The sequence below is a fragment of the Lithobates pipiens genome, unplaced genomic scaffold (genome assembly GCF_037356315.1).
Source record: "Lithobates pipiens isolate NorthernLeopardFrog02 unplaced genomic scaffold, aLitPip1_a1.2 Scaffold_28, whole genome shotgun sequence".
Taxonomy (NCBI): Eukaryota; Metazoa; Chordata; class Amphibia; order Anura; family Ranidae; genus Lithobates; species Lithobates pipiens.
This window is the reverse complement of record NW_027507789.1, coordinates 108,220,547-108,235,310: the sequence shown is the minus strand read 5'-3', so window position 1 is coordinate 108,235,310 and position 14,764 is coordinate 108,220,547. Positions and strand designations below refer to the sequence as shown.

Genomic DNA, 14,764 nt, shown 5'->3' with positions numbered 1-14,764 from the left:
GCCAACATATTCCCCATGAACGGAAGACCAGGGGGAATGTCTAGGGGCGTGGCTGGGCGGGGATTTGTGTGACACATAATCCCCGTTCACCATCGCCTCAACCAGGCAGGGATCAGTCCGGGTCAGGCAGCCTGCGCATTGTATTGCGCTCCCATGTAAAGCTGCAGAGAATGTCTGCAGTGAAATGGGAGGTGTGAAAATCACACCAGGGTGCCACACGTCCGCCCAAGGGGGGGAGAACAAACTCCTCAGGTCTATCCAGCTGCGGGACAGGGAGGAACCAATATAGCAGAGTCATGATCCAAGACTGTAGTACAAAGTTTATTGCTGTGAATGGACTGGGGAGTGTCACAATGCCGCGGACCCCCGTCACCAAGCGGGGCGGCAACAAAGGCCACCCTCACCTGGTGGCTCAGGCCGGCCGCAGGTGACAATCGCCAGACCAAACCAGCTAACATACAAAAAAATATATATAAAAGTCCTAAAAGGACCGTCCTCAGAATAGCACCTGAATCGTATAGATTCCACATTTAAAGGGGAACCAAATTTTAATTTTAAATAAGTATGAAAGTTACTAAATAGTGATATGATATCACAAAATCAGTATAACCAAGCGAGTATTAGCGTCTAATGGCAAAGAATTCTAATACTAGGAACGACAGGAAGGGGGGAAAAAAAAGGTGAGCGTAAGAAAAACGTGAAAATGAAACGGAAAGAAGAAGGAAAAGAAAGAAGAGGTAGGGGGAGGGCTAATGTCACTTCCCTCACAGAAACCCTCTTCAGTCCAGTGCCCTTAAACCAAATGCAAGGTTCTAGGGCATTACCTGTATTTTTTAAAAAGAGGAAAATGCTAGCCGGTTCGTGGACACCTTCCTTATGCCTCACGTTGTAGGATTACCATCCTACATCAAAGATACAACGGATCTGCTGAGGCATATCGAGGGTATCCAGATCCCTCCTGATGCCCTGCTCGTGGCAGTTGATGTCGAGGCTCTATACTCGAGCATCCCCCACGAGCAGGGTGTCAGGATGGTTGAAACTTTCTTAAAGGAGCAGGTCTCTGCCTCCTGGCCACTCAACTGTTTTATTTTGAAACTGCTTAAATTTATCCTTACGAGGAATTATTTTTTATTTAATGATCAGTTATTTCTACAAAAACAGGGGGTGGCCATGGGCACCTCCTGTGCTCCCTCGTATGCTAATCTTTACCTAGGTGCGTGGGAAAGGTTTATCTTTGGGGAGGATATCTTGCAACCTTTTCTGGATTTTGTCCTGTGCTGGTACCGTTACATCGATGACCTATTCATTGTGTGGTCCGGCACCAGACCGGACCTTGATAGTTTCATCAAGGTTCTTAATATAAACCAATTTAATTTACAATTCACCTATACGGCGGATAACAACAATATTTCATTCTTAGATTTAAATATCTTGAAACATCCCTCGGGCTCTCTTACCACAGACCTTTACCGTAAACCCACCGCTGGAAACACGATTCTATATGCCTCTAGTGCACATCCCCGCCCTCTAGTTCGCAGCATCCCCTTTGCCCAATATCTAAGGTTGAGGCGGAACTGCTCTGAGGACGGGGATTTTCACAGACAGGCCAATCTATTGCGGGACCGTTTGTTAGTTAGAGGCTACAGCCCCACTAATCTTAGAAAGGCCTTTAATAAAGCCTCTTCCCGTAGTCGCCAGTCACTGCTCTATGGCCCTGCCCGTATACAACAGCCTCCTACCACTAAAATAATAACAAAATACTCTGCTCACCACCAACAACTTCGGCATATTTTGTCCCAACATTGGCACTTATTGACTGAACATCACATATTAGGAAACTATGTCAAACCTACCCCAGAATTAGTTTTTAAAAAAGCCACCTCTCTCCGTGATAAATTAACAAAAAGTCACTATCAAATGCCCTCTGGATCTTTCGAGGGACCCAGAGGCACTTATAAATGTGGCCAATGCTCTAAATGCCCATGGATTCAAGAAGGAGGGGTTACAATATTACCGAATGGAGAGATGTTTCGGCCTTCACACCATGCCGATTGCGGCACCCGAGGGCTGGTTTACCTGATGGTCTGCGCCTGCCAAGCATTTTATGTAGGGAAGACCATCAGGGAATTACGCCAGCGCTTGGGTGACCATCTCTACTATTCGACCAATGGGAAAATGACCACGGTAGGTCGCCACGTGGGTATACACCACAAATTTCAATTTGATTTAGTAAAATTCTTTGTCCTTGAAGTTATCCCACAGGACCCCAGAGGGGGTAATTGGGATCAGGCCATTTTGAGACGCGAAGCATTATGGATAGAGCGGCTGAATGCTCTCACCCCCCCTGGCCTAAATGAAGCCCATTCCTACAAATGTTTTCTTTGAAGATGCTATATGTTGTACATGTACACTGTACACTTTTTCCTCTTTTTAAAAAATACAGGTAATGCCCTAGAACCTTGCATTTGGTTTAAGGGCACTGGACTGAAGAGGGTTTCTGTGAGGGAAGTGACATTAGCCCTCCCCCTACCTCTTCTTTCTTTTCCTTCTTCTTTCCGTTTCATTTTCACGTTTTTCTTACGCTCACCTTTTTTTCCCCCCTTCCTGTCGTTCCTAGTATTAGAATTCTTTGCCATTAGACGCTAATACTCGCTTGGTTATACTGATTTTGTGATATCATATCACTATTTAGTAACTTTCATACTTATTTAAAATTAAAATTTGGTTCCCCTTTAAATGTGGAATCTATACGATTCAGGTGCTATTCTGAGGACGGTCCTTTTAGGACTTTTATATATATTTTTTTGTATGTTAGCTGGTTTGGTCTGGCGATTGTCACCTGCGGCCGGCCTGAGCCACCAGGTGAGGGTGGCCTTTGTTGCCGCCCCGCTTGGTGACGGGGGTCCGCGGCATTGTGACACTCCCCAGTCCATTTACAGCAATAAACTTTGTACTACAGTCTTGGATCATGACTCTGCTATATTGGTTCCTCCCTGTCCCGCAGCTGGATAGACCTGAGGAGTTTGTTCTCCCCCCCTTGGGCGGACGTGTGGCACCCTGGTGTGATTTTCACACCTCCCATTTCACTGCAGACATTCTCTGCAGCTTTACATGGGAGCGCAATACAATGCGCAGGCTGCCTGACCCGGACTGATCCCTGCCTGGTTGAGGCGATGGTGAACGGGGATTATGTGTCACACAAATCCCCGCCCAGCCACGCCCCTAGACATTCCCCCTGGTCTTCCGTTCATGGGGAATATGTTGGCCGTGCGCACGAGTACATCCGCGCATGCGCCGTGATGCGGGGACAGGATTAAGGAGCACACCATTGTGCCCTGAACACTTCCGGGTTGGGGGTTTAAATGGCGCGCTCGAGATTTCAATCTTCAGAGCGCTGCCTGTGTGGAGACGAGCAATGCGTAGGACCTCTGAGCTTCAGGTATTGTCCCTTCATTCTGACTCTATATATGTTTCAGCTACATGCATTTCCTCTCCTGGTCCGTTTAAATGCTTGGTCATTGACTAACTATGCTTACCCTGTATTCTGAACCAGGAAAAATCTGCAATTGAAATTCTGGACATCCCTTATAGAAAATTTGGTGACATCTTAGAAGTATTTGATCTAACTATCCAATGTATTTGGGGTATGTCTTCCGCTTAAACAATAATAATCCTCTGAGGTGCACACTGCTTTTATTGACCATGGCTCACTGGGTGCCTTTTGTCAACATGAGAGATCTTATCTATCCATCTCTTTACTCATTCTCTTATACTGCTCTATCTTACCAGCCCATGGTCTCTGATATACTCATCCCTCTCTATTGAACACCATCTAAATGGACCATTGCATCATTATTATTTTTTCAGTCCTTGTATGCGCTGTTCAGAGTCTCTCCACCTTGCCCCCCGTGTCCGCCCTTAGGGGGGGCACCCTGTTTTGAGGGTGTCTCGAAGTAGGTCGCTCGTGTGCTGTGGGTTGGGAGCTCCAGGGGTGAGTTATGATCCAACACTGTTTTTTCTAATGTAATGCTGATGTATTGTCTATTCACTACTGCTGTTACTGTTATCTCTTTTTTCTGTAAAAAACTTCTTGATTTTTTGTATGATATTATTGTATACTTATATATATATTTTTCATACTAGATTTATAAAAGTGACGTTCCCTGAGGAAGCGGTGTTCTTAGTACCGCGAAACCGGTCGGATTTATGCGTCATCTCTGTATCTCCGTAAAACATTTAATTGTTTAGAACTTGAACCAATTGGGTCCTGTGATTGGATTTAATAATGTGGTTCTGCTACAGCAATGTTTTTGTATTATCTGTTATATGGATCAAATTATAATAAAATGTAATTGTGTTTTAACGATTGTTTCACAATATTTTCTGATACCGTAATAGTCCCTGTTCCCACTGAACCAATTGGAAATTCATCTCTTTGAGGTTGTTTCCTCTTGGTTGTTCTGAGCTATATTCCCAGTTTTTTCTTATATACGTATTGGGACGATGGTATCCTATTGATTTTGGAGGCTTTTTGACTAACTATCAATATCAGGGTGGATAATACACCTGGATTGTGGGATCCAAACTTTCTTGTATGCCTCACTTACAATAATTGTTTAAGGTATAAACTGTCTAATGATATAGAATTTTCGTCCTTCAGACTATAACCTGAATCTTTATTAATGACCTATAGTTATTTTGTCTTTCTCCTTGTTTGTTCTTGCTTTTTTGTATATCCTTTGGGTACAGCGCTCTGGTGAGTACAAGTCGATCATTTCATTATCCCTTTGGTACTATGGATGTTTTGGGATCAAGCTGGGGTGATTTCATGTCCACTTTACAGGCTGAGTGTCTAACTAGTCATAAATTAGATGATGATATCAAAATCTTTTTGGAAAAAATATTTAAGTTGTTAAAAAGAAAATCCCATCTTCATTGGCATATGCAATATTTCAAACTCTATGTGCAGGAAAGGATATGCCCTTTGGGCCTTCGGATACAAGTATTCCCTACTTTAAAAGATCCCAGCACTGATTTTAAAAAAATCTGGGAAGAGACCCTGACCTCATGCAGCATAGAATTAATGAAGCAATTGATGGCCCAGCACTCGAATGATATGTCCATATTAGATGAAGAAATAGATAGATTACTACAGCAATATCCGGATATCACTACTTCTACTACCTTTTCGGAAAAATGGAAGGAACTGAGAGACCGTTTAGAGATATTAAATAAGGAAATTATTTTTAAAAAACAAGGTAAATTCTCATTGGATAAACAAGCTTTCCTTGACGGCTATGCATATAAATGGGCTGGTCGAGCCTATAACAGGAGAAATCCTGCATATGCTCGCCAACCCCTCATTAGACCACCAATGGAATTATCCGAATCAGATTCTTCCTTATCCTCTCTATCATCACAGTCCCTATCTCAATATACTCAGTCTCACGGCCCCACCCTCCCACGTAAGAGATCACTCATTGGAAATGGGCACCCCCATAAAGACCCTAAAAAAGACAGAAAATTGGGGAAATCGGCTAAAGCCTCACAGGCCATACGTACAACAGTTCCTTCTTCTTCCTCTAACAAATCAGACACAGCGGCCTCCACACTACACAGTGTGATTCCAAAACTCTTGCAACCCCAAATCCAGTCCCTTTTTCCCTCCAACCTTTTAACCTCAACCCATCCAGAAGGCACCAGAAAAGGCAGCCTAGACGCTTTTGTACACAAAACCTAAACCCCAAGTACCCTCCCAATAGCAATGAAACACACCCTGATCAGGCATCTTCATTAAACATTATTAATTTGACGTCAATCACATTAACATTAGAGGAGGAATATGTTTTACAACTCGGTCTTGGCTTTTGCCCATCTGAACCCATAGACATTTTTGAAACAATTAAAGATCTATATTTATTCGCTCGCAATCTCACTTACAAATTCATTTATGATCCTGAACGTAAAAAATTAAATCTAGAAAAAGAACTAGCCGAGCGTACCAAAAGTTTCACCATGGAAGAGTTCAGGGCCTTACGTGACCTGATGCTCCTCTATGATGAGGGTGCCTGTGCCACAGATGAGGACACTGTGAATACCTTGGGACCAAATCCCCTGCCTTCCGGCCAGGGACCCGAGCTATCAGACCCATCTGGGCCTAAACAGAAGAAACAAACACTTAAAGCCAAGTCTCGCGCATTTCCAGATTTGATGACTTGCCCTGCCATCTGGGCTTTCCTACATGAGTCGATCAAATCTCTTAAGAAATATAAATGGGCGGATCAGCCGTCCAATTTAACTCCTCGACAAAAATCGGCAATCAGGACACTTCAAAAACACCCAGATTTAATCATCAAACAATCCGATAAGGGTGGCAACCTAGTTCTCATGACACATCTACAGTACCAAACAATGTGTTACTTGGTGCTACATAACACATCTTGGTACTCCCCTATCGATTTTTCTTTGATTGAATCCTTCACTTTAGAATTTCGCCAATTGATAATGGGCGCATATCATGAGGGCTTCATTGATGAGGTAACTTTAAAATATATCAACATTGTGACCCCACGCACCCCCACTTTTTATACCCTACCAAAAACCCATAAGAATCTACAAACTCCCCCAGGCCGACCCATTGTATCAGGCCTGGGTTCTTTGACGGAAAATGCTAGCCGGTTCGTGGACACCTTCCTTATGCCTCACGTTGTAGGATTACCGTCCTACATCAAAGATACAACGGATCTGCTGAGGCATATCGAGGGTATCCAGATCCCTCCTGATGCCCTGCTCGTGGCAGTTGATGTCGAGGCTCTATACTCGAGCATCCCCCACGAGCAGGGTGTCAGGATGGTTGAAACTTTCTTAAAGGAGCAGGTCTCTGCCTCCTGGCCACTCAACTGTTTTATTTTGAAACTGCTTAAATTTATCCTTACGAGGAATTATTTTTTATTTAATGATCAGTTATTTCTACAAAAACAGGGGGTGGCCATGGGCACCTCCTGTGCTCCCTCGTATGCTAATCTTTACCTAGGTGCGTGGGAAAGGTTTATCTTTGGGGAGGATATCTTGCAACCTTTTCTGGATTTTGTCCTGTGCTGGTACCGTTACATCGATGACCTATTCATTGTGTGGTCCGGCACCAGACCGGACCTTGATAGTTTCATCAAGGTTCTTAATATAAACCAATTTAATTTACAATTCACCTATACGGCGGATAACAACAATATTTCATTCTTAGATTTAAATATCTTGAAACATCCCTCGGGCTCTCTTACCACAGACCTTTACCGTAAACCCACCGCTGGAAACACGATTCTATATGCCTCTAGTGCACATCCCCGCCCTCTAGTTCGCAGCATCCCCTTTGCCCAATATCTAAGGTTGAGGCGGAACTGCTCTGAGGACGGGGATTTTCACAGACAGGCCAATCTATTGCGGGACCGTTTGTTAGTTAGAGGCTACAGCCCCACTAATCTTAGAAAGGCCTTTAATAAAGCCTCTTCCCGTAGTCGCCAGTCACTGCTCTATGGCCCTGCCCGTATACAACAGCCTCCTACCACTAAAATAATAACAAAATACTCTGCTCACCACCAACAACTTCGGCATATTTTGTCCCAACATTGGCACTTATTGACTGAACATCACATATTAGGAAACTATGTCAAACCTACCCCAGAATTAGTTTTTAAAAAAGCCACCTCTCTCCGTGATAAATTAACAAAAAGTCACTATCAAATGCCCTCTGGATCTTTCGAGGGACCCAGAGGCACTTATAAATGTGGCCAATGCTCTAAATGCCCATGGATTCAAGAAGGAGGGGTTACAATATTACCGAATGGAGAGATGTTTCGGCCTTCACACCATGCCGATTGCGGCACCCGAGGGCTGGTTTACCTGATGGTCTGCGCCTGCCAAGCATTTTATGTAGGGAAGACCATCAGGGAATTACGCCAGCGCTTGGGTGACCATCTCTACTATTCGACCAATGGGAAAATGACCACGGTAGGTCGCCACGTGGGTATACACCACAAATTTCAATTTGATTTAGTAAAATTCTTTGTCCTTGAAGTTATCCCACAGGACCCCAGAGGGGGTAATTGGGATCAGGCCATTTTGAGACGCGAAGCATTATGGATAGAGCGGCTGAATGCTCTCACCCCCCCTGGCCTAAATGAAGCCCATTCCTACAAATGTTTTCTTTGAAGATGCTATATGTTGTACATGTACACTGTACACTTTTTCCTCTTTTTAAAAAATACAGGTAATGCCCTAGAACCTTGCATTTGGTTTAAGGGCACTGGACTGAAGAGGGTTTCTGTGAGGGAAGTGACATTAGCCCTCCCCCTACCTCTTCTTTCTTTTCCTTCTTCTTTCCGTTTCATTTTCACGTTTTTCTTACGCTCACCTTTTTTTTCCCCCCTTCCTGTCGTTCCTAGTATTAGAATTCTTTGCCATTAGACGCTAATACTCGCTTGGTTATACTGATTTTGTGATATCATATCACTATTTAGTAACTTTCATACTTATTTAAAATTAAAATTTGGTTCCCCTTTAAATGTGGAATCTATACGATTCAGGTGCTATTCTGAGGACGGTCCTTTTAGGACTTTTATATATATTTTTTTGTATGTTAGCTGGTTTGGTCTGGCGATTGTCACCTGCGGCCGGCCTGAGCCACCAGGTGAGGGTGGCCTTTGTTGCCGCCCCGCTTGGTGACGGGGGTCCGCGGCATTGTGACACTCCCCAGTCCATTCACAGCAATAAACTTTGTACTACAGTCTTGGATCATGACTCTGCTATATTGGTTCCTCCCTGTCCCGCAGCTGGATAGACCTGAGGAGTTTGTTCTCCCCCCCTTGGGCGGACGTGTGGCACCCTGGTGTGATTTTCACACCTCCCATTTCACTGCAGACATTCTCTGCAGCTTTACATGGGAGCGCAATACAATGCGCAGGCTGCCTGACCCGGACTGATCCCTGCCTGGTTGAGGCGATGGTGAACGGGGATTATGTGTCACACAAATCCCCGCCCAGCCACGCCCCTAGACATTCCCCCTGGTCTTCCGTTCATGGGGAATATGTTGGCCGTGCGCACGAGTACATCCGCGCATGCGCCGTGATGCGGGGACAGGATTAAGGAGCACACCATTGTGCCCTGAACACTTCCGGGTTGGGGGTTTAAATGGCGCGCTCGAGATTTCAATCTTCAGAGCGCTGCCTGTGTGGAGACGAGCAATGCGTAGGACCTCTGAGCTTCAGGTATTGTCCCTTCATTCTGACTCTATATATGTTTCAGCTACATGCATTTCCTCTCCTGGTCCGTTTAAATGCTTGGTCATTGACTAACTATGCTTACCCTGTATTCTGAACCAGGAAAAATCTGCAATTGAAATTCTGGACATCCCTTATAGAAAATTTGGTGACATCTTAGAAGTATTTGATCTAACTATCCAATGTATTTGGGGTATGTCTTCCGCTTAAACAATAATAATCCTCTGAGGTGCACACTGCTTTTATTGACCATGGCTCACTGGGTGCCTTTTGTCAACATGAGAGATCTTATCTATCCATCTCTTTACTCATTCTCTTATACTGCTCTATCTTACCAGCCCATGGTCTCTGATATACTCATCCCTCTCTATTGAACACCATCTAAATGGACCATTGCATCATTATTATTTTTTCAGTCCTTGTATGCGCTGTTCAGAGTCTCTCCACCTTGCCCCCCGTGTCCGCCCTTAGGGGGGGCACCCTGTTTTGAGGGTGTCTCGAAGTAGGTCGCTCGTGTGCTGTGGGTTGGGAGCTCCAGGGGTGAGTTATGATCCAACACTGTTTTTTCTAATGTAATGCTGATGTATTGTCTATTCACTACTGCTGTTACTGTTATCTCTTTTTTCTGTAAAAAACTTCTTGATTTTTTGTATGATATTATTGTATACTTATATATATATTTTTCATACTAGATTTATAAAAGTGACGTTCCCTGAGGAAGCGGTGTTCTTAGTACCGCGAAACCGGTCGGATTTATGCGTCATCTCTGTATCTCCGTAAAACATTTAATTGTTTAGAACTTGAACCAATTGGGTCCTGTGATTGGATTTAATAATGTGGTTCTGCTACAGCAATGTTTTTGTATTATCTGTTATATGGATCAAATTATAATAAAATGTAATTGTGTTTTAACGATTGTTTCACAATATTTTCTGATACCGTAATAGTCCCTGTTCCCACTGAACCAATTGGAAATTCATCTCTTTGAGGTTGTTTCCTCTTGGTTGTTCTGAGCTATATGCCCAGTTTTTTCTTATTTAAATGACACTAGTGTTGCTTAATTTTTTGATTTTTTAAAAGCTTTTTTTCTTATAGTTTATAGCTTTTTTAACTTTGGCCGTGAGCCACATAGGTTTTATTTTTAGCCTTTTAAACTTATTGCCCATGGGAATACTTTGCAGTGAGATCACAAACAGTCTTTTTGAAGAATTCCCATTTCTGTTCTGTGCCCATTGATGCCAATATTCTCTCCCAGTCTAGGTCCTGGAGAGCAGCCCTCCAAATTTGCTCTCTTGAAATTTTGCTTACAGCTAACATCAAATGGAATCATGTTATGGTCACTGCTACCCAGCTGTTCCTTTATCTGAACATTAGTAATACGCTCTGCATGGTTTGAGATTACCAGGTCCAACAGAGCATCATTCCTAGTTGGGGCCTCAATAAACTGGACCATAAAATTGTCCTGTAATAGCTTTATAAATTTTTGCCCTTTAAATGTCCCAGCAGTGCCATTACTCCAGTCAATTTCAGGGTAGTTAAAATCCCCCATTATTAATACTGTCCCAGCCCTTTCTATCTGTGCAAGGAGCTGAGTCTCCACCTCCTCATTAACATTGGGTGGTCTATAACAAACTCCAATGATTAACTTTGAACTACGCACATCTGTATGTGGTTCCCTCCCATAATGCTTCAGACTCATCACACTCTCTGTCCACCAGGTCCTCTTTCTCACTCGCTTTGAGATCACTTCTCACATACAGACAGACCCCTCCACCTTTCCTTTTTACTCTGTCTTTCTATATAGCCTGGAAGATGTCGGATGAAGAGACCATTCCCCTGGAAACAACTCCTGGCGACTTAAGAAGTGCACCTGCCAATTCTTTACCCCTGAAATGAAGATTGACGATATGCACGGCACATGCTTTTCTGCCCAGGTTAGGATATGGTTTACCTCTCCCTGGGCTGCACGACTTCTGGTGCCACCTTGGTGATTGATATAAGCTACTGCTGTGGCATTGTCAGATTGGATCCTGGCAGGACAATTCTGCAATCTGAATATCCAGGCCTTTAGGGCAAAGTACGTTCCCTGAATCTCTAGAATGTTGATGGGCAAGGTCCTTTTGGTTCTGGACAATTTCCCTTGGACAGTTGTCTCTTCCAGGAATGCTCCCCAACCGGAAAGGCTGGCATCTGTTGTTACCACCTTCCAGGTAACTGGTAAGAAGGATTTCCCCTTCTGCAGATTCTAGGGTATCAACCACCAATTGAGGCTCTGGCGCATTTTTGTGACAAATCATCAGAAAATCTAGTGCCTGGACCTTCTTGTTCCAGGCAGACAGGAAACTGTTTTGCAGCAGCCTCAAATGAAACTGAGCATAGGGAACCGCTTCGAAAGAAGCCACCATCTTTCCCAACAATCTCATGCGAAGGCAAATAGAAGGATACCACCCAAACCAGCTCCTTTATGGTGCTGATCCTGCCTGGGGTAAAAACACCCTCTTCTGGGTTGTATCTATAACCAGAGCCAAGTACTTTAGCCTTCTTACTGGCTTTAAAGAAGATTTCTTTAGGTTGAGGACGCAACCTAGGTATTCCAGGTAGTTGACTGTGGTGACCATGCTTTGGTCTAAGCAGGCTACCAACTGATCTATCAAGAGCAGGTCTTCTAGGTAAGCTATAATCATTATACCTTGGGCCCTTAATCTGGCCAGAGGAGGAACCAGGAACTTTATAAACACCCGAGGTTCAGTAGCTAGACCAAAAGGCAGAGCTACAAACTGAAAATGAAGGTTTTCCACTTTGAAACGCAGATATTTCTGATGAGCGGGGAAGACTTGCAGGTATGCATCCTTGATGTCGATTGATGCCAGAAGTTCTCTTCCTTGTAGGATGGAGACTACTGATCGGATTGATTCCATATGGAAAGAGCGAATTTCTAGGAACCAATTTAGATATTTGAGATCTAGAATGGGTCTGACTTCTCCATTTGGTTTTGGAACCATGAAAAGGTTTGAATAAAACTCAACCCCTGCTCTTCCACGGGGACCACCATGATCACTTTTTGCAACAAAAGTTGGCCTAACTCTTGAAGGAGAGACTTCTTTTTCTCTGGATCTTTGGGAATATTTGACCTGAGCAAACAAGGAGATGGGAATTCTCGGAACTCTAGTTTGTAACCTAGAGCTATTGTGGAGACCACCCATCGCTCTTGAAAATCCTCCTGCCAGAACCTTGACAACTGAAGCAGTCTTCCCCCCACTCAAGCGAGCGTGGGCGCCTCTTCAAAAAGAGGCTTTAGTGTTCTGTCTTGTAGGGTTTCTCCCTCAGGACATCTTTTGTCCTTGGGGTTGACTCTGAGGTTTACCTCTTGAACCTGACGGTGGAGGCCGTCATGACTGCCTGGAGGCTGATGCCCCTGGCACTGGAAAAAGAGCCTGTTTAAATGAGGGACGTTTACTCCTTTTCTTAACTGGCAAAAGGGTACTTTTCCCACTTTATATCTTTGGGATATATTTGTCCAAATCACCCCCAAACAGCCTTTCACCGCGGAATGGAAACCCAGCCAGGAGCTTTTTGCATGGTGCTTTGGCTGACCAATTTTTCAACCATAAGGTTCGACGCATATGCACCAACCCAAGGATAAGGCGAGAGACCTGAAGAATAGAATCTCTGATTGCGTCAATTGCAAAACACAAAGCCTCTGGCAGCTCGGCTAAATCCTGGGCCTGCTGTTCAGGGAAAACCTTGAGCACCTGTTTCAAGTGGTCTCTCAAGGATTGACACACCCCAGAAAAAATGTTTTTAACAGGAATTCCAACTTTTTATCGATTGGATCCCTAAGCATTTGAGCATTTTCGACAGGACAAGTCAAACTTTTATTTACAGAGGATATAGCAGTGTCAATTGCTGGTATACCCCACATCTTTGTAAATTTTTCCTCCATAGGATAAAGTGTTGAAAACTTTTTAGGAGAGAAAAGTGCTTATCTGGGTGATCCCACTCAGAATACATAAGCTTTTCAAGCAATGAATGAATAGGAAAGGCACGCAAAGCTTGAGAAGGCTTCAGCAAACCCAAAGAATAAAATGAGCTTTTCAATCGACTCAGTTAAGGGTAAATTGGAGCAGACAATTTCAGTCAGAGATTGCACCAGGAATTTCTCAACCTGTGAAGCTGAAGAAGGTCCTTCCCCACTTGATCCCTCAGAAGAGGAGTCATCAGCCTCTTCACGGTCCCCTGAGGGAGAATCATCTTCCCTCTCCCACCGTTTGAGGGTCCTGGGTGGTAGAAGGGGACCTAATGCATTTTCTTCCACTCTGGGAAGATGTGATAAAAGCCGCTAATCTTTCCTCCAACCCAATTAATGGCAAAGGAGAAAACCTCCTCAGCAATATATACAGGGGCTGAAATGCCAGAAGCAGTTGCAACTCCTGACAACCCCAATGGCTCGCTCTGACCAGCCTCCCTAGGCCTTTCAGGGGGGATGGCAATGCAGAGAGAGGGCCCTCAGAGCCTGAGGGAGATCCCTTTGAGTCCCTATCTTTTGGGTTTTTTGTACCTCCCTTTCTGCCCATAGTGCTAAGCACAAATGCAGAAGTACTACCAGGAAATGCACCCTCTGCTGAGCAAATAGTCCAGCAACTGCTGCTGCTATCAAGGTTCAGGCTGATTCTTAAGTAAATGTGTCCTGGGAATACCTGTGTCACCAACACTCCCATGCCCCTGTCTGCTCTGTGTCCCTCTATCAGCTGAATGCACCTGCAAAAGGTGTACTTACAGCCTACACAGCCCCGGCGTCTGTGAACGTTGAAGCATGTTAGCGTCCCGTTAAGCCCCACCCCCTCTCCATCTGACTTCCCACCCTGCCCTCCTCACTTTTTTTCAAAAAGAACTGCTTTCCTGCATGAGCAGGGCTCTTATCCGACTGGATCGGCATGCAGGGGCTGGGTGGAGGAGAGGAGGCGAGCTGCTGGAGAAAACCGCCGTACTATGGCGGTGGCAGTGGGAGCAGCACGACATACCGCCGACTGACCTCCTGGAGAGAAGACAAACCAGTCCAGGTGGGGGATTTCAAAAGAAAAAGCCCCCCTTCCAACATCTTACCTAGGGCTAGGACTGGAGGAAGTGTGCAGCTTGTAATGACACAGAGGAGACTAATAAGCATGAAATCAGGTACGTGCTTTTGACAGCCCCCGGTGGCGCCTTTCAGTATGACAACATTTTACTTAAAGGAGAAAACCCAAAAGAATTCGAAAATTCCTTAGGACTCTCCACTTACCTTATCCAGCTGCAGGGTTCTGTGGTAAACCAGTGTAGCAGAGCGTCCCAGAGAGACCAAGGAAAAGTCCTGTTCAGGGTTTATACGTCTCCCAGGCTCCTCTCGTACACATTTAGAAATCTCTGATCCATGATCCAGTTTGAGTCCTTCTTGGTCCTTTCTCCCAGGCTAATTTAAGCTCACCTGAGCAGACAGCCTTTGCTCTCTGCCTGGG

At 44.5% G+C, this 14,764-nt stretch overlaps 2 long non-coding RNA genes across 2 annotated transcripts; both read left to right on the top strand.

Moving 5' to 3' along the window:
• The first annotated feature begins 3,267 nt into the window (after nucleotides 1-3,267).
• Nucleotides 3,268-4,367, top strand: LOC143934885 (uncharacterized). The gene is made up of 3 exons (XR_013263412.1): nucleotides 3,268-3,439; nucleotides 3,868-3,991; nucleotides 4,144-4,367. It is a non-coding gene; the product is annotated as an uncharacterized LOC143934885 (long non-coding RNA).
• A 4,721-nt stretch (nucleotides 4,368-9,088) lies between these two features.
• On the top strand, nucleotides 9,089-10,188 carry LOC143934884 (uncharacterized). The gene is made up of 3 exons (XR_013263411.1): nucleotides 9,089-9,260; nucleotides 9,689-9,812; nucleotides 9,965-10,188. It is a non-coding gene; the product is annotated as an uncharacterized LOC143934884 (long non-coding RNA).
• Nucleotides 10,189-14,764: the final 4,576 nt, after the last annotated feature.